The sequence below is a fragment of the Phasianus colchicus genome, chromosome Z (assembly GCF_987193195.1).
Source record: "Phasianus colchicus chromosome Z, bPhaCol1.hap1.1, whole genome shotgun sequence".
NCBI lineage: Eukaryota > Metazoa > Chordata > Aves > Galliformes > Phasianidae > Phasianus > Phasianus colchicus.
The window spans coordinates 49,677,317-49,681,087 of record NC_143476.1 but is presented as its reverse complement, the minus strand read 5'-3'; positions in this window follow the sequence as shown (position 1 = coordinate 49,681,087).

Here is a 3,771-nt window from a genome sequence, read left to right as displayed (position 1 = left end):
AACCAGATGCATAGGGGATCACTCCACCTAACGTGAATGCCCACTGCAGAAAGCCTTCAGATTATACACATTTTACTTGATTCATTTAAAGTTGCATTAGCATTACTAATTGGTTGCTACAAACTATTTGGTACAGTCTGATTAAATTTAGGCCACCTCGTGTGTTTTGTTTGGCTATCCATTCAGTTGCCAAATGTAGTGGCTATATTTAGTTTTTTTTACTTCCCCATCTATGTGCTGCCTTGTTTCTTTGTGTTTTACCACCATGATAACTCAAAATGCTTTGAAATGTAAATAGCTCAAGACAAATTACAAAATAAAATGGATAATACAGTGCAGGCATGGAACGTGTAAAAATTTACAATGTGATGTATTGGTATAGTTGTTACATTTTCCCCTTTAGAGACTGTCAAAATTTTGTAATTTTAGTAGTCTGTCTTCCGCATAGCTTGCATCATTGCCGATTTTATGTAGTTTACAATTATTGCTACCACTGTTACTATTGTCAGGACTATTGCCAATGTCTATAGCAAATCAGATAGCCATCCAGAAAGAGAAACTCCAAATTTCTCAAGTACTTTCCCTATCCAATGTTTTTCTATTCCTTCCCACACCTTTTCACTGGATTTAGCCAACCTTTTACACATTTGTGCCCCCAAGGACTTAAACCATTATCTCATTTTCCCCTTAATGAGGGGGTTTGCCACATCCTTGAAAGGTTAAAGGTCAAGATTCCCATACTAAAGGAAGTGTGGTTGAGTGCAGCTTCGGTAGACATACTGTGGGGCTGCTAGCATTATGCATCTTCCCAAATGATTGCAACAGTTTCAAAATCATATATTTCCTAGCTTTTGATAGCCCTTATAGCACCAGTAAAAATACTAAGTTTGGTCTTTCCATTAATCCTACACTAATTAACCTGTCAATTACAATATTTTTACAGTTCTTCACCATTTCTTATTTTGAACATTGCTTTTACCCTCATAGTGGAATTAAGCAGCTCACATGTACACAGTGTATGTTTGCAAAACAAATACACACTAAATTACAACAATTACCAGTCCCAAAAATATGACATGCCCACAATCAAGGCTAAAATATGTTGTAGTACTTGATCAGTAGAAGTTGATCTGTTTTTCCAGTTAAATTTAAACTTCAGAGGACCTTCTCCCTCCACAATACTTCACTCTTCTTCTGGCACTAAGGGTTGTGATGAATCCTTTCCTGTGTCTGGTGGGCTTAATTCAAGTATAGTAGAGGCACAATTCCTCCCCCACAACTTGATATATATATAGCTGGAAAGCAGTACTTGATAAGACCCTTTCCACTTTTCCGCAGAGGCTCAGAGTTCCAAGTCTTCAAATAAACATAATCTCCAGGCTGGACTAAATGAACCTAACTGTCTAAAGTCAGAGGTTAATTCAATATGATGTGGCACTTTGCTACATTCATCATTTTTCTTCAGGAAATTAAATAAGATTGTAGATTTGCCTCCCCTATACTGGACTCACTTCCAGAAAATACTAGAACTGTATATGGTCTACAACAAAAATGCTAAGATATCCAAGTCTAATTGATGTCAGCAAAGATTTTGTTGGGATAACTCTAAGAAATAAATTTACTAGTTATCCTCTGGGGCATTTCCCTTTTTTGTTACTGCCAAGGAGAGATTCTTTCTACTTATGGGGTTATTCCTTAAAAGACTAGCACCTTCTGACTATAACTTCAGCGATTTTTGTATTTCAAGAGCTCATGATCTGAATAACTAGTATCTAATGCTTCACTGCCTCAGTGGGTTGCCTTGTGTCTCTTCCTTGTTAACCTCATAATTATCAGGAGGGTAAATATCACCTGGCCTTCAGGAGTCTCCTGCCATTTTCCTGCATTTTGGATGGCTTCTAACTCTTCAGCAATCCACTTATCAGCTTTCAAATATTAGAGAAATTCCTTTGGTAATTCTAATTTCTTCACTTCCACCACTTTGCTGGTTGCAGCTATTGTGAACTCCACCTACTGCTGTACCTCTTAGACGAAGATACTGCTGTTATTGAACAACTCTATGTCTGGTTCAGGGTGAGGTCTGTCCTTCGTATCTATATGGGTGGCATACACTTTTTCAGTAGTTTGCAAACCGTCATGATTTAACATACAATTAAAAAAGTTTAGGTAAGTCCGATAACCTCAGATCAAGGGCTGACGTTAACGCTACCAGGAACTCCTTACAGGCTTTCTGACACTCAGGTGTCCATATCAAATGTCTTTTCCCTCAGACTCATAAAGAAGACATACTGGCAACCTGTAGGTTAACATCCACAGTCTGCACCAACTCGTCATCCTGAGGATGGCTCTAAGTTCTCCGGAGATTGAAGGTTCCAGAATTTGGCAGCCAGTCTGCCCCAAACTATTGCTGCCCCAGCAAAATCACAAGTCCTAGATAAACAACAGCCTCTTTGCTCACTTGGGCTTTTTCTTTTAATGTCTGGTATCCTCCTTTCCCTAGTAAGTTTAGTGAATTGATCATTGTGCCATAGCTGCAGAAACAAAGCTGGGAGTATGCTGCCCACATATTGCAATAAAACTGAGCATCCTTGTAGGATCTATTTTTCCATATCTCCAGCTCTCTGTCTAATTGGTTCCCCAAAACAGTTGGGCTATTCTTAAAACCCTGTGATAGGACTGTCCATTTGCGTCAAGTCTCACAACTGAAATCTGGATTTTCCCTTTCAAAAGCAAAAATTGCCTGACCCAGCATCTGGAGTTATGCAGAAGAAAGCTTCCTTTAAATCTAACACTGTAAACTATCTCTACTGCTCTTTCAGAGCTGTTAACGAAGTATAGGACATGCGTGTCCAACCTTTTGATTTGCCTGGACTGCATTGAGTGAGTAGGGATACTATACCACCAATATCTGCCTTTGATGTTATAGGTATTACATGGGTACATAACAAATAATTTCCCTATTTTTAAATAGAGCAGATTTCTCTTATTCTGTGAGTAGTATTTGCTATTAAATTTAATTATAATTTCTGTTTTTGCTAGCATATTTGAGGAACAGACCAGGGGCAAAGAAAAATAGCATTTACAAGATTCTGGAAGAACACCTCCCAGAACATTCTTATTGCTGCCCCTACTTGTACAGCAAGCCACTTTTAATCTTAAACAAGAGCTGAACTAATCGCTTGTACAAAACTTCTTGTGTGTAGATGGGAGGAGATAGTTCGTGTCTAAGAAGTGAGCAGTTGTTAGATCTTTGGTGACATTTGTCACATAACTACTACAGCTGAGGGAGTCATGAAAATAAATGCAGTGGCTGCAGTCACTGCAGAAGATGGAGAAGAAGAATTAATGTCTCAGCCATAATGCTGTCTCACTGTACTGTATTTTCTGGGTAGTTGTCATTATTTGAACAATTAATCATGCAATAGCCCTCCCTGTCCCTCTCCACTAGGACAGTGGTATGAATAGTATTTTGTAGTGGTGTGCTGTTTTTCTTGGAACACTTTAGGGGCATAGTTGAGCTTGCCTGGACTGCATTTAGTGAAGAGGAATTATTTTGTGCAGTGTAGAAAATATACAATGTTGTTAATGCGTAATAAACATAATAAAACACCTTTTATTTTTTAATTAACATAAATAAAAAGAAGGCAACAAATACATAAAACAAGCAGGTTGGACACACATGTTAGGCAAAATATGGAAAGACTTAAAAATCTCAATCAGTATGTTGCTGTATTAATTTATATTTTTATGTACATAAAATTAATATAAGTA